The sequence below is a fragment of the Entelurus aequoreus genome, linkage group LG26, assembly GCF_033978785.1.
Source record: "Entelurus aequoreus isolate RoL-2023_Sb linkage group LG26, RoL_Eaeq_v1.1, whole genome shotgun sequence".
NCBI lineage: Eukaryota > Metazoa > Chordata > Actinopteri > Syngnathiformes > Syngnathidae > Entelurus > Entelurus aequoreus.
In genome coordinates this window covers 37884607-37909416 of record NC_084756.1, presented here as the reverse complement: position 1 = coordinate 37909416, position 24810 = coordinate 37884607, and the positions used below count along the sequence as shown (strand labels likewise).

The following is a 24810-nucleotide window of genomic DNA, read 5'->3' as shown; positions in this document are numbered from 1 at the left end:
AATAAGAGTGTACGAATAAGAGTGTATGAATAAGAATGAATGAATAAGAGTGTATGAATAAGAATGTATGAATAAGAGTGTATGAATAAGAGTATATGAATAAGAGTGTATGAATAACAGTGTATGAATAAGAGTGTATGAATAAGAGTGTATGAATAAGAATGTATGAATAAGAGTATATGAATAAGAGTGTATGAATAAGAGTGTACGAATAAGAGTGTATGAATAAGAATGTATGAATAAGAGTGTATGAATAAGAGTGTATGACTAAGAGTATATGAATAAGAGTTTATGAATAAGATTATATGAATAAAAGTGTATGAATAAGAGTATATGAATAAGAGTGTATGAATAAGATTATATGAATAAAAGTGTATGAATAAGAGTGTATGAATAAGAATGTATGAATAACAGTGTATGAATAAGAGTGTATGAATAAGAATGTATGAATAAGAGTGTATGAATAAGAATGTATGAATAAGAGTGTATGAATAAGAGTGTATGAATAAGAGTGTATGAATAAGAGTGTATGAATAAGATTTATTCATGTATTTTATTATATAAAAATGGGAGCCATTACCTCCCTGCTTGGCACTCAGCATCAAGGGTTGGAATTGGGGGTTGTATCACCAAAATGATTCCCGGGCGCGGCCACCGCTGCTGCTCACTGCTCCCCTCACCTCCCTGGGGGTGATCAAGGGTGATGGTTCAAATGCAGAGAATAATTTCGCCACACCTCGTGTGACAATCATTGGCACTTTAACTGAACTTTGAATGATGTTATTCATATTATTCAGATTGAAAAGCTTAAGGGGCCGCATGTGGCCCCCGGACGTTCATTTGCCCAGGTCTGTGCTAAGGTGATCTCTAGAAGTGGTCCACACTCCATGTCAGTAGGTGGCGGTAATGCACACCAGAAGGTTGCTTGCCAACCTGCTATAAAAACAAAAGAAGAAGAAGATCCACACTTCCGGGTGGTGATGACGTCGCGTCGTGACGTCATATTTCAAAATGGCAGAGCCCGCGGAAAGACCCCCTGGAGTCGACTCCATTTCCCAAGAAAAGATGTCAACAGCGCGACTTGTAACAATTATAAGGACGAGGAGGGTTATTTGAACATACACCATTCAATTATTATAAATGAAAGTCACGTTTTTGAACCGCTCCGGTGTCGTCCCAGCGGAAGTGACGCTAGCACGTCATCAGAATACAACAGGTTGCTAGCTAACACGCCTCCTATCATGTCAGCGCTGTTATTTGTTCAAATGTCATTCATTCCTTCTCATTTACATCAACACGACGAGAGAGACATTCTGCCGCTAGACGAAGGTCACCGAGCAGCGACGAAGTTTGCATTTTCGGTAGGTGAGTGTTCAATTGTCCTCCGAGAAAAGTTGCATGAAGTCATTGTATTACACAGGTGAAAGTCATACACACATAATATGCTGGAAAAGTCCATTCATGTCAGCAATTAACTTCAAATGTCAAACTCATTTGTGATGTTCAAGGGAAAACAGTACTTAAATGTATTTATATTATTCAAATGTGAATGATGCTGTATAATAGACTGTATTTATGTTATTGACATGTGAATAATGCTGTATAATCAGTGTTGGGACTAACGCGTTACAAAGTAACTAGTAGTCTAACGCCTTATTTTTTATATTCAGTAACTCAGTTACCGTTACTACATGATGCGTTACTGCGTTATTTCATGTCATTTCTTATGTAGTATCGGCTAAAAACAGAAGATCTGAGTGTGTTTTATTGGAGAGTTGCAGTGTCGTCCTTCTGAATGATTCCCGGGCGCGGCGCCGCTGCTGCCCACTGCTCCCTGAGGGGATGGGTCAAATGCAGAGGACAAATGTCACCACACCTAGTGTGTGTGTGTGACAATCATTGGTACTTTAACTTGAACTTCACTTCATTCTTCCTGTGTCACAACGGGGACAAGAGAAGAGGCGCTGTGTGTGTGTGTGTGTGTGTGTGTGTGTCTGTGTCTGTGTGTGTGTGTGTGTGCGTGTGTGTGTCTGTGTGTGGGTGTGGAGGGGGGCGTGTCTGTGTTTACTTACAAGACATCATGGTGGAGCTGAAGCCGAGTTTCTTAACATGGAGATATTCTAGACCAGGGGTCACCAACGCGGTGCCCGCGGGCACCAGGTCGCCCGTAAGGACCAGATGAGTAGCCCGCCGGCCTGTTCTAAAAATAGCTCAAATAGCAGCACTTACCAGTGAGCTGCCTCTATTTTTTAAATGTTATTTATTTACTAGCAAGCTGGTCTCGACATTTTTAATTCTAAGAGACAAAACTCAAATAGAATTTGAAAATCCAAGAAAATATTTCAAAGACTTGGTCTTCACTTGTTTAAATAAATTCATAAAAATTTTTTACTTTGCTTCTTATAACTTTCAGAAAGACAATTTTAGAGAAAAAATACAACCTTAAAAATGATTTTTTTATTGTAAAGAATAATAAATACATTTTAATTTAATTCTTAATTTTAGCTTCTGTTTTTTCGACGAAGAATATTTGTGAAATATTTCTTCAAACTTATTATGATTAGAATTCAAAAAAATTATTCTGGCAAATCTAGAAAATCTGTAGAATCAAATTTAAATCTTATTTCAAAGTCTTTTGAATTTCTTTTAAAATTTTTGTTCTGGAAAATCTAGAAGAAATAATGATTTGTCTTTGTTAGAAATATAGCTGGTCCAATTTATTTAAAACATGTCATCAAACTTCTAAAATTAATCTTAATCAGGAAAAATTACTAATGATGTTCCATAAAATCTTTTTAAATTTTTTTCAAAAAGATTCGAATTAGCTAGTTTTTCTCTTCTTTTTTTCGGTTGAATTTTGAATTTTAAAGAGTCGAAATTGAAGATAAACTATGTTTCAAAATTTAATTATCATTTTTTTCGTGTTTTCTCCTCTTTTAAACCGTTCAATTAAGTGTAAATATCATTAATTATTAATAATAACAGAGTTAAAGGTAAATTGAGCAAATTGGCTATTTCTGGCAATTTATTTAAGTGTGTATCAAACTGGTAGCCCTTCGCATTAATCACTACCCAAGAAGTAGCTCTTGGGTTCAAAAAGGTTGGTGAAACCCTGTTCTAGACTGACCATGTGTCTTCTTTTGCGGGGCTGTCCGGGCGGAGTTTCTTAAATGCCTCAAATGTCCGGCAGGGTTGCGTATATTTTCAATGTACGTTCAGGGTTAAGATGGGGTTAAAAACAAAACTAATTGTGCACACGCAGCAGCATTCGTGAGGGAGGGACAGAGAGAGCGAGGGAGTGGATTGATTGATTGAGACTTTTATTCATAGATTGCACAGTACAGTACATATTCCGTACAATTGACCACTAAATGGTAACACCCCAATAAGTTTTTCAACTTGTTTAAATCGGGGTCCACATGAATCCATTTCTTTCAAACTGTCATTGCTCAAAACATAATATTGAATCAAAATCAATGTTATTATGAATGATTGACCTATCCAAGGTTCCCATTACTTCACATCAAATATTCCACTTTGACAAATATTTTTGGTGGAAGATTTTGCATATTTTGTGTGTTTGCCATTAAAAACATAGTTTTGTTTGACAAAAAAAGGGCGGAAAACAAACAAACAAAAAAACAACATAACTAAAACATTTTGAAATGAGGGATAGATCTGAAGTTGATGTAGACTGCAGAGATTGAAGCGTTAAATATCAAATGTTTGTATGCCCTGGCACACCATTATCATCATTTCATGACCCAAGCAAAACACTTTTTACACTTTTATACTGAAATAAATACACCTACAACTTATTCAATAAAAAAACTACCAGCAGGGGTAAAGTTTAGATCCATGAAGGAAAGAAGAAAGTGAATGAATGTTTATAACTGAATACATTTACATATGTATACAAATTTGTTTTCTTTCTTTTTTTTTTTTTTTAATGAATTAAGTAACGTTTATGACAACCTTTTTCCAAAACACAATATATAATGTGAGATATAACAGGATAATGCATACGTTTATCTTTTTTGTTGTCAAAACGCTTACCAAAAAGTGGGACCCCAAAAATCTACTGTAGGACCCCATTTTTATGACTTGATGGGGTCCCTGGGACCCCATTTTGAAAATTCCTAGCGCTGATCAACAGATTGTATTCTTGTCCAGTGCAATAACAGTACTTAAATGAAGGCTTAAAGGGCATTAATGGTAGCTTTAAAAAAAGAAGAAGAAAAAAACAAGTCACTAAATAGTTACTTTTCACAAAAACGCATTACTTTTTGGTGTAAGTAACTGAGTTAGTAACTGAGTTGCTTTTGAAATAAAGTAACTAGTAACTGTAACTAGTTACTGGTTTTCAGTAACTAACCCAACACTGTGTATAATAGACTGTATTTATATGATTCACAAGTGAATAATGCTGTATAATAGACTGTATTTATATTATTCACATGTAAAAAATACCTTAGTGTTTATTTTTATTGTGAGCGAACTGTGGTGCTGAATTTCCCCGAGGGATCAATAAAGTACTTTATATTCTATTCTATTCTAAAAACATCCAAATCCATTGCTATTCTTTATATAAAGTAAGACACATGCTGAATAAGAAATATCTGCACATGATTCCTTGAGTAATTGGATTACAAAATACATTCGAGGAATTGTTGCTGCCTCAAGGCGAGTTTATTTACAGAGCACAGTTCGTACTACAGGCAGGCCAGTCTAGTACCCGCACTCTTTTACTACGAAGCCACGCTGTTGTAACACGTGCAGAATGTGGCTCGGCGATATCTTACTGAAATAAGCAGGGGCGGCCATGAAAAAGACGTCGCTTGGATGGCAACTTTTGTTGCTCCAAAAGCTGTATGTACCTTTCAGCATGAATGGTGCCTTCACAAACGTGTAAGTTACCCACTAATACACCCCCATATCATCAATCTTTATTGCAGACCTTAAGATCCATTTAAACATATAAAAACAGAATATAATACATTCAAAAACAAAACATTAAAAACATACATTCAAAACAAAACAAAACAAGTTTTCCATACAATTACAGACGCTGGGTTTTCAACTTTGCGCCTAGAACAATCCGGATGGTTCTTTTCCTCTTTGGACCGGAGGACACGACGTCCACAGTTTCCAAAAACAACTTGAAATGTGGACTTGTCAGACCACAGAACACTTTTCCAGTTTGCATCAGTACATCTTAGATGAGCTCGGGCCGAGCGAAGCCGGCGGCGTTTCTGGGTGTTGTTGATAAATGGCATTCGCTTTGCATTGTAGAGTTTTAACTTGCACTTACAGATGTAGCGGCGAACTGTAGTTACCGACAGTGGTTTTCTGAAGTGTCCCTGAGTCCATGTGGTGATATCCTTTACACACTGATGTTGCTTTTTGACGCAGTACCAACACAAATACAACTTTGAAACTACGTGCTTTCTGAGAAGATTACCGTAGTAACTAGTATATCATGCAAAAGCGCAGATTCCAACCGATCAGTCCATCTTAGATGAGCTCGGGCCGAGCGAAGCCAGCGGCGTTTCTGGGTGTTGTTGCATTTATCAACAACACCCAGAAACGCAGAGTTTCGAGGACGAAAATGAATTGATACCATTTTAGAACAAGGCTGTAACATAGCAAAATGTGGCAAAAAATGAAGCGCTGTGAATACTTTCCGGATGCAGTGTACAGTATAAAGGGCAGATCAATAGAAGTGATAATTAGACGTTGCAGTTCATGGGTGGGATGTGAGAGAGGGTCACTGCCTGAGGATACAGACGAGCTGTTGGCAAGTTGTCCTGGCACGTATAGACCTGTTCCTTCTACCTGAGGGCCGCAGGTGAGGAGCAGGGTGTTGTTGGTCACGCAGGATGCTGTGCACTCGCCTCAGACAGCAGGTAGTGTAGACTGTGCCCATCTCTGGAAGACTTTCAGCTCTTTTAATCACCGATTAGAGAGTCTGCTGTCATGGCACACTTCTAAAAGCTCACTCTTACACTAGGAAGCGGAGTCATTCATTGCGCTTTACCTGACACGTGAAACGTGACAAATACGATCGCTGAGATGAAAGGGATCAGGCCCGTGAACAGGTTCTATCCGGATGAATTTGCTAAGTATACAAATGAGCTGACATTTTTGTATGAAAGAAACTGCTGTTTTAAATGTGTCCACTAGATGTGGCAATGGCAATTCTTTGTAGATGATGCTACATACAGTATGTACAAAAAAAATAAAACACATGATGTTAGTGCAACAGTCGAAGAAAATGAGCAAACTACATAAATAACATCCTGTAATTTGATTTTGATATTTTTTTTTGTATCTTGTTAGATTGAAAATGAACACCAATGAGTTGACTGATGAACATTATCACGTCATTTATTCAGAAAGTATAAATAACGACAATTAAAGGTAGAACACTATTAACTGCAACATGTAAGTGTAAAAAAACAACACAATTTATTTATTTTTGAGAAATTCTATTTTTAAACAAAGAAAACAATCTGAAGTTGTCTTTATTTTGAAGTTATCGTGCCGTGATTTTACCAGTCCGGCCCACTTGGGAGTAGATTTTTCTCAATGTGGCCCCCGATCTAAAATGACTTTGACACCTCTGGCCTAGATAAATTGGTAAACATCCTCACAAATATTGATATAAAGCATTACCGTATTTTCCGGACCATAGGGCACACCGGATTATAAGGAGCACTGCCGATGAATGCTCTATTTTGGATCTTTTTTTCATATATAAGGCGCACCGGATTATAAGGCGCATTAAAGGAGTCATAATATATATATTTTTTTCTAAATGTAAAAGACTTCCTTGGGGTCTACATAACATGTAATGGTGGTTCTTTGCTCAAAATGTTGCATAGATGATGTTTTACACATCATCTTCAAGCCGTTTTGTGGGCGGTCTTATTTACGTGGCTCACCTTCGGCAGCGTCTTCTCCCCGTCATCTTTGTTGTGAAGTGTCAAAAGATGGAGCTAACTGTTTTAATGACATTCAGACTTTACTTCAATCAATAACGGAGCAGCATCTCCTCATCCAGAAACAACAACACCAGAAATGTGTCCCGTGAAAAACCGTCCGACCAGAACTCTAATAACTAAAGTTCCTTGGGTGAATAATGGTAGCTCACTACACCGGTATGTTTTAGGGCTTTCATGGCGAGTTTACTGACTGAAATAAGTAATAACTTTACACTGCTTTTTATTAGAAATGGCAACAGCAGAGGATGGATGTCCCATAACAAGAAGGTGGAGAAAAAGAAGAAGCTTATCGACTACGGCGTCGGCACGGACTACAAAGGCGGACCTGCACACATTTTCAGGTACCAGAAGGTAAGAAAAGTTGCTTTTGCATAATATTGCGAAACAAAACACCAGAAAATATGTCTTACCTTATACACACACCATCTATGTTGAAGCACAGTACAATCCATCAAGCGGTGCAGTTTCATAGCTGACCAAAGTCCTACTAAAACATTTTGATAGATTTTTGAGCGCCGTGTGTAATGTTCTATATTTTCAATGGAGCATATACAATGTTGGTGTTGTTTACTTGAGTCATATTGCGGTCTACACGAAATAAAATCAAATCAATAATGGAGCAGCATCTCCTCATCCGGAAACAACCACACCGGAAATGTGTCCCGTGAAAAACCGTTCAACCGGAACTCTCTAATAACTAAACTTCCTTGAGTGAATAATGTAAACTCACTACACCGGTATGTTTTAGCGCTTTCATGGCAAGTTTACTGACAGATATAAGTGAGAACTTGACACTACTTTATATTAGAAATGGCAACAGCGGAGGATGAATGTCACATAACAAGAAGATAGAGAAAAAGAAGAAGCTTATTAACTACAAAGGCGGACACACCGTTTTTCAGGACTCATGCAGATCCCAAATACAGATCAGCAGGTACCAGAAGTGAAGAAAAGTTGCATAATATTGCGAAACAAAACGCCAGATAATGTCTTACCTTATACACACACCATAATAATAGTGGTATGTTTAATGCGCCGACAATCCTTCAAGCGGTGCGGCTTCATAGCTGACCAAAGTCGTGCTAAAACATTTGGATAGATTTTTGAGCGCCGTGTCTAATGTTCTATATTTTCAACGGAACATTTAAAATGTTGCTGTTGTTTACTTAAAACCCATCATAGTGCAGGCTACACGTATCTCTTATGTTTGACCGCCATCTACTGCTCACACTTATAATTACACCATGTACCAAATAAAATAGCCTCGAGGTGGGTAAGCTCAACCAAACTTGTTCATTACATTAGGCGCAACTGTGTAAGGCGCACTGAGAAATAAAAAAGGATTTTAAATGCGCCTTATAGTCCGGAAATTACGGTAAACGCATTGGCCAAAAAGTGCATTGTGTGTCCTCGCCGCGATCTATTTTACATTGTTGAAATGTCGGCAAAGCAAATGTGAGTATGTGAAGAACGAACCTGGAGTGAAACAGCGCACAATTCAACGTCAAGTTCGGTCTCCATACCTTTCATCTTTACCATGGAAAAAAGGACGTACGCCAGGTTTTTGTGCATAAGCACAACATAACACGAGGCCCCTGCTGAATTGGGATCTGGTCACCCTTAGATATAGAGCAGTGGGAAAAGTGGAAGTGTGCCTGCTAACTCTCACATGCTGTGTGATTTGATAATAACATCAAAAAAGTCCACAATCCAATTTCACAGTGTGATGTTCAGTCAAAGGTCGTGCACTTTGGATCCTATTAAAAGTTCAAATGGACCGAGAGCACCCTCGCATAATGTAGGTGCACGGTGGTGATGATGGCGGTGGCAAATTAATATGTACAGTACAGTACATTATTACCTTTTTAACACTAAGTTACAAAAAAAAAAATGTTTTGCTAAAATGTCGTAAGGGGGGACCCTTACAAAAAATTCCAAAAAACGGACTTGCTTCAGCAGCACAATTTTGGTGCTGTAGTTGTAGGAGATGTCTAAAAAAGGTCATCAGGAGTCCCGACTAAACCCGTAAATGTAAGAAAATGTATATTTTACGAAAACATTTTTTTTGTTGCTAAAATGTCGTAAAAATTTTTCAAAAAAACCGACTTGCTTCAGCAGCACAATTCTGGTGCTGTAGTTGTAGGAGATGTCTCAAAACATCATCAGGAGTCCCGATTAAACCCGTAAATATAAGAAAATACATATTTTACGGAAAAAAATTTTTTTTTGCTAAAATGTCGTAAAAAACATTTAAAAAAAACGACTTGCTTCAGCAGCACAATTCTGGTGCTGTAGTTGTAGGAGATGTCTCAAAACGTCATCAGGAGTCCCGACTAAACCCGTAAATGTAAGAAAATGCATTTTTTAAGAAAACATTTTTTTGCTAAAATGTCGTAAGGGTGGACCCTGTCGTAAAAATGCCAAAAAACGGACTTGCTTCAGCAGCACAATTCTGGTGCTGTAGTTGTAGGAGATGTCTCAAAACGTCATCAGGAGTCCCTACAAAACCTAAAAATGGCATAAAATGCTTTTTTTGGGAAAACTTTTTTTTTTACAAAAAAATTTCCAAAAAACAGACTTGCTTCAGCAGCACAATTCTGGTGCTGTAGTTGTAGGAGATGTCTCAAAACGTCATCAGGAGTCCCGACTAAACCCGTAAATGTAAGAAAATGTAAGAAAATGCATATTTAACGGAAAATTTTTTTTGCTAAAATGTCGTAAGGGGGGACCCTGTCGTAAAAATGCCAAAAAACGGACTTGCTTCAGCAGCTCAATTCTGGTGCTGTAGTTGTAGGAGATGTCTCAAAACGTCATCAGGAGTCCCGACTAAACCCGTAAATGTAAGAAAATGCATTATTTAAGAAAAACATTTTTTGCTAAAATGTCGTAAGGGGGGACCCTGTCGTAAAAATTCCAAAAAACGGACTTGCTTCAGCAGCACAATTCTGATGCTGTAGTTGTAGGAGATGTCTCAAAACGTCATCAGGAGTCCCTACAAAACCTAAAAATGGCATAAAATGCTTTTTTTGGGAAAACTTTTTTTTTTACAAAAAAAAATTCCAAAAAACAGACTTGCTTCAGCAGCACAATTCTGGTGCTGTAGTTGTAGGAGATGTCTCAAAACGTCATCAGGAGTCCCGACTAAACCCGTAAATGTAAGAAAATGCATTTTTTAATAAAAACATTTTTTGCTAAAATGTCGTAAGGGGGACCCTGTCGTAAAAATGCCAAAAAACGGACTTGCTTCAGCAGCACAATTCTGGTGCTGTAGTTGTAGGAGATGTCTCAAAACGTCATCAGGAGTCCCGACTAAACCCGTAAATGTAAGAAAATGCATTTTTTAATAAAAACATTTTTTGCTAAAATGTCGTAAGGGGGACCCTGTCGTAAAAATGCCAAAAAACGGACTTGCTTCAGCAGCACAATTCTGGTGCTGTAGTTGTAGGAGATGTCTCAAAACGTCATCAGGAGTCCCGACTAAACCCGTAAATGTAAGAAAATGTAAGAAAATGCATTTTTTAAGAAAAACATTTTTTGCTAAAATGTCGTAAGGGGGGACCCTGTCGTAAAAATGCCAAAAAACGGACTTGCTTCAGCAGCACAATTCTGGTGCTGTAGTTGTAGGAGATGTCTCAAAACGTCATCAGGAGTCCCGACTAAACCCGTAAATGTAAGAAAATGCATTTTTTAAGAAAAACATTTTTTGCTAAAATGTCGTAAAAATGCCAAAAAACGGACTTGCTTCAGCAGCACAATTCTGGTGCTGTAGTTGTAGGAGATGTCTCAAAACGTCATCAGGAGTCCCTACAAAACCTAAAAATGGCATAAAATGCTTTTTTTGGGAAAACTTTTTTTTTTACAAAAAAAAATTCCAAAAAACAGACTTGCTTCAGCAGCACAATTCTGGTGCTGTAGTTGTAGGAGATGTCTCAAAACGTCATCAGGAGTCCCGACTAAACCCGTAAATGTAAGAAAATTTAAGAAAATGCATATTTTACGAAAAAAAAATTTTGCTAAAATGTCGTAAGGGGGGACCCTGTCGTAAAAATTCCAAAAAACGGACTTGCTTCAGCAGCACAATTCTGGTGCTGTAGTTGTAGGAGATGTCTCAAAACGTCATCAGGAGTTCCGACTAAACCCGTAAATGTAAGAAAATGTAAGAAAATGCATTTTTTAAGAAAAACATTTTTTGCTAAAATGTCGTAAGGGGGGACCCTGTCGTAAAAATGCCAAAAAACGGACTTGCTTCAGCAGCACAATTCTGGTGCTGTAGTTGTAGGAGATGTCTCAAAACGTCATCAGGAGTCCCTACAAAACCTAAAAATGGCATAAAATGCTTTTTTTGGGAAAACTTTTTTTTTTACAAAAAAAAATTCCAAAAAACAGACTTGCTTCAGCAGCACAATTCTGGTGCTGTAGTTGTAGGAGATGTCTCGAAACGTCATCAGGAGTCCCGACTAAACCCGTAAATGTAAGAAAATGCATATTTTACGAAAAAAAAATTTTGCTAAAATGTCGTAAGGGGGGGCCCTGTCGTAAAAATTCCAAAAAACGGACTTGCTTCAGCAGCACAATTCTGGTGCTGTAGTTGTAGGAGATGTCTCAAAACGTCATCAGGAGTCCCGACTAAACCCGTAAATGTAAGAAAATGCATTTTTTAAGAAAAACATTTTTTGCTAAAATGTCGTAAGGGGGGACCCTGTCGTAAAAATGCCAAAAAACGGACTTGCTTCAGCAGCACAATTCTGGTGCTGTAGTTGTAGGAGATGTCTCAAAACGTCATCAGGAGTCCCGACTAAACCCGTAAATGTAAGAAAATGTAAGAAAATGCATTTTTTAAGAAAAACATTTTTTGCTAAAATGTCGTAAGGGGGACCCTGTCGTAAAAATGCCAAAAAACGGACTTGCTTCAGCAGCACAATTCTGGTGCTGTAGTTGTAGGAGATGTCTCAAAACGTCATCAGGAGTCCCGACTAAACCCGTAAATGTAAGAAAATGTAAGAAAATGCATTTTTTAAGAAAAACATTTTTTGCTAAAATGTCGTAAGGGGGGGACCCTGTCGTAAAAATTCCAAAAAACGGACTTGCTTCAGCAGCACAATTCTGGTGCTGTAGTTGTAGGAGATGTCTCAAAACGTCATCAGGAGTCCCGACTAAACCCGTAAATGTAAGAAAATGCATTTTTTAAGAAAAACATTTTTTGCTAAAATGTCGTAAGGGGGGACCCTGTCGTAAAAATGCCAAAAAACGGACTTGCTTCAGCAGCACAATTCTGGTGCTGTAGTTGTAGGAGATGTCTCAAAACGTCATCAGGAGTCCCGACTAAACCCGTAAATGTAATAAAATGTAAGAAAATGCATTTTTTAAGAAAAACATTTTTTGCTAAAATGTCGTAAGGGGGACCCTGTCGTAAAAATGCCAAAAAACGGACTTGCTTCAGCAGCACAATTCTGGTGCTGTAGTTGTAGGAGATGTCTCAAAACGTCATCAGGAGTCCCGACTAAACCCGTAAATGTAAGAAAATGTAAGAAAATGCATTTTTTAAGAAAAACATTTTTTGCTAAAATGTCGTAAGGGGGGGACCCTGTCGTAAAAATTCCAAAAAACGGACTTGCTTCAGCAGCACAATTCTGGTGCTGTAGTTGTAGGAGATGTCTCAAAACGTCATCAGGAGTCCCGACTAAACCCGTAAATGTAAGAAAATGCATTTTTTAAGAAAAACATTTTTTGCTAAAATGTCGTAAAAATTCCAAAAAACGGACTTGCTTCAGCAGCACAATTCTGGTGCTGTAGTTGTAGGAGATGTTTCAAAACGTCATCAGGAGTCCCTACAAAACCTAAAAATGGCATGAAATGCTTTTTTTGGAAAACTTTTTTTCACAAAATTTTTTTCAAAAAACAGACTTGCTTCAGCAGCACAATTCTGGTGCTGTAGTTGTAGGAGATGTCTCAAAACGTCATCAGGAGTCCCGACTAAACCCGTAAATGTAAGAAAATGTAAGAAAATGCATTTTTTAAGAAAAACATTTTTTGCTGACATGTCGTAAGGGGGGACCCTGTCGTAAAAATGCCAAAAAACGGACTTGCTTCAGCAGCACAATTCTGGTGCTGTAGTTGTAGGAGATGTCTCAAAACGTCATCAGGAGTCCCGACTGAACCCGTAAATGTAATAAAATGTAAGAAAATGCATATTTTACGAAAAAAAAAATTTGCTAAAATGTCGTAAGGGGGGACCCTGTCGTAAAAATGCCAAAAAACGGACTTGCTTCAGCAGCACAATTCTGGTGCTGTAGTTGTAGGAGATGTCTCAAAACGTCATCAGGAGTCCCGACTAAACCCGTAAATGTAAGAAAATGCATTATTTAAGAAAAACATTTTTTGCTAAAATGTCGTAAGGGGGGACCCTGTCGTAAAAATTCCAAAAAACGGACTTGCTTCAGCAGCACAATTCTGATGCTGTAGTTGTAGGAGATGTCTCAAAACGTCATCAGGAGTCCCTACAAAACCTAAAAATGGCATAAAATGCTTTTTTTGGGAAAACTTTTTTTTTTACAAAAAAAAATTCTAAAAAACAGACTTGCTTCAGCAGCACAATTCTGGTGCTGTAGTTGTAGGAGATGTCTCAAAACGTCATCAGGAGTCCCGACTAAACCCGTAAATGTAAGAAAATTTAAGAAAATGCATATTTTACGAAAAAAAATTTTTGCTAAAATGTCGTAAGGGGGGACCCTGTCGTAAAAATGCCAAAAAACGGACTTGCTTCAGCAGCACAATTCTGGTGCTGTAGTTGTAGGAGATGTCTCAAAACGTCATCAGGAGTCCCGACTAAACCCGTAAATGTAAGAAAATGCATTTTTTAAGAAAAAATTTTTTGCTAAAATGTCGTAAGGGGGGACCCTGTCGTAAAAATGCCAAAAAACGGACTTGCTTCAGCAGCACAATTCTGGTGCTGTAGTTGTAGGAGATGTCTCAAAACGTCATCAGGAGTCCCGACTAAACCCGTAAATGTAAGAAAATGCATTTTTTAAGAAAAAAATTTTTTGCTAAAATGTCGTAAAAATTCCAAAAAACGGACTTGCTTCAGCAGCACAATTCTGGTGCTGTAGTTGTAGGAGATGTTTCAAAACGTCATCAGGAGTCCCTACAAAACCTAAAAATGGCATGAAATGCTTTTTTTGGAAAACTTTTTTTCACAAAAATTTTTTCAAAAAACAGACTTGCTTCAGCAGCACAATTCTGGTGCTGTAGTTGTAGGAGATGTCTCAAAACGTCATCAGGAGTCCCGACTAAACCCGTAAATGTAAGAAAATGTAAGAAAATGCATTTTTTAAGAAAAACATTTTTTGCTAAAATGTCGTAAGGGGGGACCCTGTCGTAAAAATGCCAAAAAACGGACTTGCTTCAGCAGCACAATTCTGGTGCTGTAGTTGTAGGAGATGTCTCAAAACGTCATCAGGAGTCCCGACTAAACCCGTAAATGTAATAAAATGTAAGAAAATGCATATTTTACGAAAAAAAAAATTTGCTAAAATGTCGTAAGGGGGGACCCTGTCGTAAAAATGCCAAAAAACGGACTTGCTTCAGCAGCACAATTCTGGTGCTGTAGTTGTAGGAGATGTCTCAAAACGTCATCAGGAGTCCCGACTAAACCCGTAAATGTAAGAAAATGCATTATTTAAGAAAAACATTTTTTGCTAAAATGTCGTAAGGGGGGACCCTGTCGTAAAAATTCCAAAAAACGGACTTGCTTCAGCAGCACAATTCTGATGCTGTAGTTGTAGGAGATGTCTCAAAACGTCATCAGGAGTCCCTACAAAACCTAAAAATGGCATAAAATGCTTTTTTTGGGAAAACTTTTTTTTTTACAAAAAAAAATTCCAAAAAACAGACTTGCTTCAGCAGCACAATTCTGGTGCTGTAGTTGTAGGAGATGTCTCAAAACGTCATCAGGAGTCCCGACTAAACCCGTAAATGTAAGAAAATTTAAGAAAATGCATATTTTACGAAAAAAAAATTTTGCTAAAATGTCGTAAGGGGGGACCCTGTCGTAAAAATGCCAAAAAACGGACTTGCTTCAGCAGCACAATTCTGGTGCTGTAGTTGTAGGAGATGTCTCAAAACGTCATCAGGAGTCCCGACTAAACCCGTAAATGTAAGAAAATGCATTTTTTAAGAAAAACATTTTTTGCTAAAATGTCGTAAGGGGGACCCTGTCGTAAAAATGCCAAAAAACGGACTTGCTTCAGCAGCACAATTCTGGTGCTGTAGTTGTAGGAGATGTCTCAAAACGTCATCAGGAGTCCCGACTAAACCCGTAAATGTAAGAAAATGTAAGAAAATGCATTTTTTAAGAAAAACATTTTTTGCTAAAATGTCGTAAGGGGGGACCCTGTCGTAAAAATGCCAAAAAACGGACTTGCTTCAGCAGCACAATTCTGGTGCTGTAGTTGTAGGAGATGTCTCAAAACGTCACCAGGAGTCCCTATAAAACCTAAAAATGGCATAAAATGCTTTTTTTGGGAAAACTTTTTTTTTACAAAAAAAAATTCAAAAAACAGACTTGCTTCAGCAGCACAATTCTGGTGCTCTAGTTGTAGGAGATGTCTCAAAACGTCATCAGGAGTCCCGACTAAACCCGTAAATGTAAGAAAATGTAAGAAAATGCATTTTTTAAGAAAAACATTTTTTGCTAAAATGTCGTAAAAATGCCAAAAAACTGACTTGCTTCAGCAGCACAATTCTGGTGCTGTAGTTGTAGGAGATGTCTCAAAACGTCATCAGGAGTCCCTACAAAACCTAAAAATGGTGTAAGGAAGGGATAGTAGTTCTTTTAGAGTTGGGACACGATGGACAGATTCCGGGCAGAGAATCCTTTAATCATCTTTATTGTTGATTTAAATGTGTATGGTTTTGTGTGTGTGTGGGTGTGTGTGTGTGTGTGGTCTAAACAAACAAAGAAAAGAGGAAAAATTACAATCCAATTATATACTCATTAATATGCAGCAATATACATGGATATGCATACATAATATAACATAATATAATATAATATAAAAGTGTGCATAACAACAACATATATACTGCATTTAACTATGTATGAACTTCCAACAAGTTTCTAAGCTTCAGAGCCATACATGGCGATTATGTGGTCTATGTCGCCATCTAAAGGCCAAACTCCGCCATTGCAGTTGCAATGACGTTAAATAAACTACACGTAAATGTAAACGCCGTCAACGAGACTAATTAGCTCTCAATCGACCCCAAAACAACTGATCTTAGCATACAATGCACCAAACATTTGCAGAAGTAGCAAGGCACGACAGTCAGTTCAAATGCTGTAACAGTATGTGACAAAACTTACATTTAGTCGTCAACGCACACAAGGCTGGCTGCCACCACTGATTGAAACCGGCTATTCTGACAAAGACGTGCTTTAAAGGGGAAATGACGTCACAGATTGACCTATCAACCTAAATGCATAGGAACATTACAAAACTGGTTAAAGGCACACAATAGGCTTTCGTACACAGCCGCCCCCAACTGTCCGTATGGCAGTTGAAACTAGAAGAAAGTCTATGAGGTAGTGTCCTCGTCATCAAGAGGTGGAAGCATGATCAGTCGGGCGACTGGGCGAAGGTAGGTGCGATTCTTCACTTGTACTCTGGCAGTCCGGACCCGTCCATCTGCTCCTGGATGTGTCTGAGTGATCCGTCCTACAGGCCACGATCCTCGGGGGAGTTGAGGATCCACTATCAAGACAACTTGACCAGCCAAAAGGGTCTTGCCATCGTTCCTCCACTTGTTACGTTCTTGCAGAAAATCCACGGCGGAAGGTGGGGATGAAGCACCAGCAACAGCCGCCCCATGAAGGGAGCTAGCTGTCTCTTGTAGAAGCTGTTTCCATGTGGAGAACTTACTGAAATCAGTAAGCTGAGTGGATGAAGCACAGGAAATAGTTCCAACGAAGGCGGATTTCCTCAGCTCTGTGGCATCCGGTTCCAGGTCGGATGTAGGCAAATTGGGCCACTCATTTTCTGGCAGGTAAAGGAAGTGCGGGCCCTTATTCCAGCGGTGCTCTTGGATCATTTCCCAGGTTGACCACTTGTCAAGGAGATCTGCAGGCTGGATCTGGTCGTCCCAGCCAAGGTTGGACTTCCACATATCTTGGATGAGCACCTTACACCGAGTGGTAAATGGTACAATGAATCCTAGGGGGTCATAAAGCTTGGCCAGGACACTGTAGACATTTCGAAGAGTGGCAGCTGATGATTCTGTTGTGTGACGCTTGAAACTCAGAGTGTCATTCAAACAATCCCAGCATAGTCCAAGAGTGGGTTCGTGGAGGTTATCACTTGCTTTGGATAACCACAGCTCACTAGTTGCTGATCGTGCATCAGGTGGTAGATGGGCCACAACTTCTGGCATGTTGCTAGCCCACTGTCGGATCTCGAAACCTCCCTTGCTAAGAAGTTCACGCAGAGTGTCAATGAGAGCTTTGGCTTCTTCAACCTTACTCAGACTGTGGAGGCAATTATCCACATAGAAGGAGTGCTCAACCACTTGCATGAGCAGAGAGTCTGGTGGCTCATAGTCCCTGACGTGCTGCTGTAAGGCGTACACTGCACAACAGGGGCTGCAGGTTGTTCCGAAAGGTAGGACCTGCCATTCAAGGATCTGCGCTCTAGATTCCCTTTCCATGTTCTGCCACAGGAATCGAAGGAGTGGTTTATCATGGTCAAGTAAGCGGATCTGGTGAAACATTGACTTGATATCCCCGCTTATGGCTATTGCATGACATCGGAACCGCAAGAGGACTCCAATCATAGTAGGGCCCAACGTTGGTCCAGGGAGGAGATGATCATTCAAAGACTGGCCATTGTAGAAGAAAGAACAGTTGAAGACCACTCTGTCTTTCCCATTGTGGTGCACCATATGATGTGGTACGTACCACGACTCAGTACTCTTTGCTGCCTCCTCTGAAGGAATCTCAGCAACGTATCCTGTTTTGATAAGTTTGTCCATCTCTCTACGATAAGAGGTTGCAAGGTGAGGGTCTTTGGCCAACCTGCGTTCAATGCTGCGCAAGTTTGGCATTACAGCATCTGAGGGTGCACATAGCATAGTGCTTGGCTGGCGACGTAACAGGGGTGTCGCGTAGCGCTGGATACCATCAACAGGTACACGCTTAGAGTCAGTCTGTAAAAGAGAGAGACCTTGTTGGTCTTGCTTGGAACGAGATGCAATCTTCTCGCTGACGTAAGGGAGAGTATCGATCTGCCAGAGACGTTCCACATTCTTGAAAAGTTCGGTATATGGGGATTCAGTGGTAACGTGCAGACAGGAAGGCTGATGGGAAGATGCATAAATCACAGACGGACCTTGTAGGGACCAGCCTAGGTTGGTACAGACTGCTATGGGGCCGCCAGATGGGCCTGCTCGCACCGGCTCTGTAGGAGCAAGAAGCTGAGACATATCAGAACCTATGAGGAGTAGCGGTTGCGCTCGATGGATAGGGAGCAAAGGAAGGTCTTTGAGGTGCTCGTAGCGTTTTTGGAGGGCCGCTACTGGATATGTGTGCTGAGATAGGCTCAGATTCTCAGCCGTGAAGGCATTTTTAATCCAATACTTCTTGCTTGGCTTGAAAATGGGAGAGACGTGAAGGCTGACTGACGAACCATTGAGCACTTTCACTTCTTGTTGAACAGTTCTCAGGTGAAGGGTTTCAGGATGCTTAGCAAGTTGTAGTTGCTCTACTGCATAGGGGAGGATGAGTGTTCTCTCAGAACCATCATCGAGCACAGCAAATGTCTCTAGAGTGCGGTCTCCATTTTGTAAGAGCACTTTAACAACTTTCAGCAAAACTCTTTGAGGGCTTCGAGGCTGTTCCAGGTAGACTGTGGGATTTTGGTTACTCATCATCAGGACTTGTTGAGATGACTCTTGGATCGTGTCATGCAGTACTGTGAGGTGAGTCTCTTTGCATAAGTTACAAGGGCGTTTAAGCGTACATGCTGCAGCTTTGTGGCCACGACCGCACTTCCAACATCTGTTACCTTCTTGGATCCACTTAGTAATCTCACTGGTATTCAGTTTCTTGAAGTCCAGGCATGAGTTGAGGTAATGCTCCTTACTGTTGCAAAATGGACAATAAGGACTAGGTTTAAAGGGTTGTGACTTTGTCAGATTGGTGCTCTGGCTGCTACCGGTTTCACCAGAACATAAGAGAATTGATGCTGTCCTTTGTTTCGGCCATGGACTATTATAATCCTCCCTCTTGGCAGGAGGAGGCCCCGGGTTGTAGAGGTGAGTGACTCGGCTGGCCAGGCGCTTAGCTTGAGCTTTAACTTGGAGCCAGGATGCCAGGTCGGGCAGGGTGTAAGTTTGGTTGGTACCTGGCTGTAGAATGCCTCGACAAAGACAGTATTCCATAAATCCGTCTCGGTGAGCAGGAGGCATTTTACTTATGAGGCGGTCAACGTGAGAACCACATTTGAGCTCGCATCCAAGGGGTCCCTCTAAAGTCCGCAGCATACCAACTAAGGTCTGAACTGAGAGAGCGAAGGTGTCGAAAGCTTCTGCATCCCCCACTCTGATGGCTGGTGAGTTCAGGATAGCTCCTAGTTCACTCTGTACTAGTTGTCTAGGCTGGCCATATTTGTCTTGTAGAGCCCCTAGCGCAGCCGTGTACGGGTTTGGGTCATACATGAATGACTTGGCTAACTGCAGAGCGTTAGGGAGTTTGAGCTGATTTAGTAGAACTTGATATTTATATTGCTCGCTGAGGTGAGGATGACTATTCATCAAGTTCTCTAGCGCCATCTTGAGTAGGGCGAAATCACTTTCCCGGCCACTCTCAAACCTTGGAAGTACTGGTTTGGGAATGCCATAGGAAGTAGCGATCAGCGTCTCGATGCCCGGGTAGGACCAGGGTGGTGCTGCCGGGGCTGGAGTAGCAGATGGTAATGTGTATTGAACATACTGCCCAGCAGGAGGAGGAGGTGCACCAGCTGGAACTGGTGGTTGTGGTACAGAAGTTTGCATGGTTTGTGGCACTGCGGCTGCATGTGTCATTGTTGATGCATAACTAGATGTGGGAATGACTGGCATATGTTGACTTGTGAAAGACACAGATGCAGGAGTTGTAGTGGGGGCTACTAAAGTCGGGACACAAGTTTGTGCACCTTGCACAGGAATGGGAATCGTTGTCAATGGCTGTGTAATCGGGATAGCGGCAGCGGATTTCATTGGAGTTATTGATGGGAACTGAAGCATGTCAGCAGCGGGCGGAGCTGACGTTGTTGACATTGCATCATCTTCAGACTCCGACAGGAAAGACTTGACAATACGGGCAATGTGTAAGTCTTTCTCCAGTTTCTGTAAGCGTCTGCGCCGTTCCATTTCCCTTGCCATATTCTCCTTGGCAAGGTGAGCATCCTCTTGTAGTCTTTGTCCTTTTTTAGCTTGTGCATCCAATCTCTTAGCCTCCAAGTCAGCTTTCCTTTCCTCCTCTATTTCTTGCTGTAGGTCAGCAAGCTCCAAACCTTTAATTCGCTCCTCTAGGGCAGCTGTTTGAACATCCGGAATATTTTGGAGCAGTTGAAGCCCATGCGATCGCCGAGAGGATCGACGTGAAGAAGCAGATGACTGGTACTCTGACGCACTCCTAGCTCTGGTTGGCCTTGCTTCACCGTGTTGTCCTACTGGTAGTGAGGAGATTTGGGCAGCAGGCAGTTGAGAGGGAAGGAGGGTGACATCGTAAGGGGCCAAATGCTGTGGTAGTCGAATGTCTCTCTTTGGCCTGACAGAGGGCTGGTGATCAGCAGGTGATGACTCCATAGTGTCTGATGGTGGAACTCTATCCGGCTCGAAGGACCAATGTAAGGAAGGGATAGTAGTTCTTTTAGAGTTGGGACACGATGGACAGATTCCGGCCAGAGAATCCTTTAATCATCTTTATTGTTGATTTAAATGTGTATGGTTTTGTGTGTGTGTGTGTGTGTGTGTGTGTGTGGTCTAAACAAACAAAGAAAAGAGGAAAAATTACAATCCAATTATATACTCATTAATATGCAGCAATATACATGGATATGCATACATAATATAACATAATATAATATAAAAGTGTGCATAACAACAACATATATACTGCATTTAACTATGTATGAACTTCCAACAAGTTTCTAAGCTTCAGAGCCATACATGGCGATTATGTGGTCTATGTCGCCATCTAAAGGCCAAACTCCGCCATTGCAGTTGCAATGACGTTAAATAAACTACACGTAAATGTAAACGCCGTCAACGAGACTAATTAGCTCTCAATCGACCCAAAAACAACTGATCTTAGCATACAATGCACCAAACATTTGCAGAAGTAGCAAGGCACGACAGTCAGTTCAAATGCTGTAACAGTATGTGACAAAACTTACATTTAGTCGTCAACGCACACAAGGCTGGCTGCCACCACTGATTGAAACCGGCTATTCTGACAAAGACGTGCTTTAAAGGGGAAATGACGTCACAGATTGACCTATCAACCTAAATGCATAGGAACATTACAAAACTGGTTAAAGGCACACAATAGGCTTTCGTACAAATGGCATAAAATGCTTTTTTTGGGAAAACTTTTTTTTTTACAAAAAAAAATTCCAAAAAACAGACTTGCTTCAGCAGCACAATTCTGGTGCTGTAGTTGTAGGAGATGTCTCAAAACGTCATCAGGAGTCCCGACTAAACCCGTAAATGTAAGAAAATGCATTTTTTAAGAAAAACATTTTTTGCTAAAATGTCGTAAAAATGCCAAAAAACGGACTTGCTTCAGCAGCACAATTCTGGTGCTGTAGTTGTAGGAGATGTCTCAAAACGTCATCAGGAGTCCCTACAAAACCTAAAAATGGCATAAAATGCTTTTTTTGGGAAAACTTTTTTTTTTACAAAAAAAAATTCCAAAAAACAGACTTGCTTCAGCAGCACAATTCTGGTGCTGTAGTTGTAGGAGATGTCTCAAAACGTCATCAGGAGTCCCGACTAAACCCGTAAATGTAAGAAAATTTAAGAAAATGCATATTTTACGAAAAAAAAATTTTGCTAAAATGTCGTAAGGGGGGACCCTGTCGTAAAAATTCCAAAAAACGGACTTGCTTCAGCAGCACAATTCTGGTGCTGTAGTTGTAGGAGATGTCTCAAAACGTCATCAGGAGTTCCGACTAAACCCGTAAATGTAAGAAAATGTAAGAAAATGCATTTTTTAAGAAAAACATTTTTTGCTAAAATGTCGTAAGGGGGGACCCTGTCGTAAAAATGCCAAAAAACGGACTTGCTTCAGCAGCACAATTCTGGTGCTGTAGTTGTAGGAGATGTCTCAAAACGTCATCAGGAGTCCCTACAAAACCTAAAAATGGCATAAAATGCTTTTTTTGGGAAAACTTTTTTTTTTACAAAAAAAAATTCCAAAAAACAGACTTGCTTCAGCAGCACAATTCTGGTGCTGTAGTTGTAGGAGATGTCTCGAAACGTCATCAGGAGTCCCGACTAAACCCGTAAATGTAAGAAAATGCATTTTTTAAGAAAAACATTTTTTGCTAAAATGTCGTAAGGGGGGACCCTGTCGTAAAAATGCCAAAAAACGGACTTGCTTCAGCAGCACAATTCTGGTGCTGTAGTTGTAGGAGATGTCTCAAAACGTCATCAGGAGTCCCGACTAAACCCGTAAATGTAAGAAAATGTAAGAAAATGCATTTTTTAAGAAAAACATTTTTTGCTAAAATGTCGTAAGGGGGGGACCCTGTCGTAAAAATTCCAAAAAACGGACTTGCTTCAGCAGCACAATTCTGGTGCTGTAGTTGTAGGAGATGTCTCAAAACGTCATCAGGAGTCCCGACTAAACCCGTAAATGTAAGAAAATGCATTTTTTAAGAAAAACATTTTTTGCTAAAATGTCGTAAAAATTCCAAAAAACGGACTTGCTTCAGCAGCACAATTCTGGTGCTGTAGTTGTAGGAGATGTTTCAAAACGTCATCAGGAGTCCCTACAAAACCTAAAAATGGCATGAAATGCTTTTTTTGGAAAACTTTTTTTCACAAAATTTTTTTCAAAAAACAGACTTGCTTCAGCAGCACAATTCTGGTGCTGTAGTTGTAGGAGATGTCTCAAAACGTCATCAGGAGTCCCGACTAAACCCGTAAATGTAAGAAAATGTAAGAAAATGCATTTTTTAAGAAAAACATTTTTTGCTAAAATGTCGTAAAAATTCCAAAAAACGGACTTGCTTCAGCAGCACAATTCTGGTGCTGTAGTTGTAGGAGATGTTTCAAAACGTCATCAGGAGTCCCTACAAAACCTAAAAATGGCATGAAATGCTTTTTTTGGAAAACTTTTTTTCACAAAAATTTTTTCAAAAAACAGACTTGCTTCAGCAGCACAATTCTGGTGCTGTAGTTGTAGGAGATGTCTCAAAACGTCATCAGGAGTCCCGACTAAACCCGTAAATGTAAGAAAATGTAAGAAAATGCATTTTTTAAGAAAAACATTATTTGCTAAAATGTCGTAAGGGGGGACCCTGTCGTAAAAATGCCAAAAAACGGACTTGCTTCAGCAGCACAATTCTGGTGCTGTAGTTGTAGGAGATGTCTCAAAACGTCATCAGGAGTCCCGACTAAACCCGTAAATGTAATAAAATGTAAGAAAATGCATATTTTACGGGAAAAAAAATTTGCTAAAATGTCGTAAGGGGGGACCCTGTCGTAAAAATGCCAAAAAACGGACTTGCTTCAGCAGCACAATTCTGGTGCTGTAGTTGTAGGAGATGTCTCAAAACGTCATCAGGAGTCCCGACTAAACCCGTAAATGTAAGAAAATGCATTTTTTAAGAAAAACATTTTCTGCTAAAATGTTGTAAGGGGGGACCCTGTCGTAAAAATGCCAAAAAACGGACTTGCTTCAGCAGCACAATTCTGGTGCTGTAGTTGTAGGAGATGTCTCAAAACGTCATCAGGAGTTCCGACTAAACCCGTAAATGTAAGAAAATGTAAGAAAATGCATTTTTTAAGAAAAACATTTTTTGCTAAAATGTCGTAAAAATTCCAAAAAACGGACTTGCTTCAGCAGCACAATTCTGGTGCTGTAGTTGTAGGAGATGTTTCAAAACGTCATCAGGAGTCCCTACAAAACCTAAAAATGGCATGAAATGCTTTTTTTGGAAAACTTTTTTTCACAAAATTTTTTTCAAAAAACAGACTTGCTTCAGCAGCACAATTCTGGTGCTGTAGTTGTAGGAGATGTCTCAAAACGTCATCAGGAGTCCCGACTAAACCCGTAAATGTAAGAAAATGTAAGAAAATGCATTTTTTAAGAAAAACATTTTTTGCTAAAATGTCGTAAGGGGGGACCCTGTCGTAAAAATGCCAAAAAACGGACTTGCTTCAGCAGCACAATTCTGGTGCTGTAGGTGTAGGAGATGTCTCAAAACGTCATCAGGAGTCCCGACTAAACCCGTAAATGTAATAAAATGTAAGAAAATGCATATTTTACGAAAAAAAATTTTTGCTAAAATGTCGTAAGGGGGGACCCTGTCGTAAAAATGCCAAAAAACGGACTTGCTTCAGCAGCACAATTCTGGTGCTGTAGTTGTAGGAGATGTCTCAAAACGTCATCAGGAGTCCCGACTAAACCCGTAAATGTAAGAAAATGCATTTTTTAAGAAAAACATTTTTTGCTAAAATGTCGTAAGGGGGGACCCTGTCGTAAAAATGCCAAAAAACGGACTTGCTTCAGCAGCACAATTCTGGTGCTGTAGTTGTAGGAGATGTC

The 24810-nt window shown here is 39.8% G+C and overlaps 1 long non-coding RNA gene across 4 annotated transcripts in view; it reads left to right on the top strand.

Moving 5' to 3' along the window:
- The first annotated feature begins 1021 nt into the window (after nt 1–1021).
- LOC133643147 (uncharacterized) overlaps nt 1022–24810 on the top strand; it is a 69814-nt gene continuing 46025 nt past the window's right edge. For 2 of the 4 annotated variants that reach the window (XR_009824651.1, XR_009824649.1), the window contains exons 1-2: nt 1022–1365; nt 7232–7355. This is a non-coding gene — a long non-coding RNA (uncharacterized LOC133643147). Of the gene's footprint in view, nt 1366–6209; nt 7145–7231; nt 7356–24810 lie in introns of those variants that run through there. The other 2 variants (XR_009824650.1, XR_009824652.1) reach the window with 2 other exon arrangements.